The following is a 1,047-nucleotide window of genomic DNA, read 5'->3' as shown; positions in this document are numbered from 1 at the left end:
ACCAGAGGAAGGTGGTAGGGCACTTATCCCTCGAAATTATTCCTCCTGAAAATGCGACTTCTCTCTGATTGCAAGGTGGTAGGGCACTAACCCACGAAATTATGCAACAGCCAGAGGAAGGTGGTAGGGCACTTATTCCTCGGAATTATTCCTCCTTATGCGCAATAGAGAGACTAATCCGGGAGTTGTCGACCGGATTTTCTGTCGGGTTTGGCACAACAACCGACATGTGATATCACAGCCAATAGGACAGACATTCATCATGTGCATCTTCTATATGCTTGCTTGCTTTGTTTACTTGAGCTTGCCTAATTATATGACATGCCTACTTGCTTCCTGAACTACGTGATATATATGAATATTATCTGTGTTTTACTTGTTTGCATTAATTGTGTTTGTCTGGTGCCAAGGAGGTTAGGTAGGCGGTGGCGATGGGATCGCACGGAGGTTAGGTTGACGAGGACTGTGGGATACAGCGGTGTGATTAGTATTAGTTAGAATTCCCCTAAGTTAGATAACCCTATTTATGGCTTATGGTTTAAGTTATTTATTTCATTTTATTTTGTTAAGGCTTGAATATTCCGTATGCGATGTGAAGTTCTAGGATTGCCTTCGGCGTCCCGGGGCCTTACATCTTACATATTGGGCACTGTTACCATACTGAGAACCTCCGGTTCTCGTTCCATACGTTGTTGTTGTTTTTCAGATGCAGGTCGCAACCCACCTTGGTGAGTTACCGGGATAGTGACAGAAGCGGAGGATCCGGATACCTTTTGAGTCTCTTGATTTATTTTGCTATACATCTCTCATTTTTGTATTTTGTTCAGCCTAGAGGCATTGAGAGAACAAAACTTGTATAAGCTATTTTACTGTCTAGGTTCATGTATGGTCTGTATATTTACCGACGGATTAGCGGTAGGTATAAACTTTTAATTGGCGCAATTCTAAAATTTGTTATCGTCGGATTTATTCCCCAGTTAATCCGGTGGTAATATATTATTTATTAAGAATTAAATTAATAACTACTAATGAATTTAATCAACAATA

This window comes from Arachis ipaensis, chromosome B7 (assembly GCF_059453495.1).
Source record: "Arachis ipaensis isolate K30076 ecotype BB chromosome B7, ASM5945349v1, whole genome shotgun sequence".
Classification (NCBI taxonomy): Eukaryota; Viridiplantae; Streptophyta; class Magnoliopsida; order Fabales; family Fabaceae; genus Arachis; species Arachis ipaensis.
Note: the sequence above shows the minus strand (reverse complement) of the source record.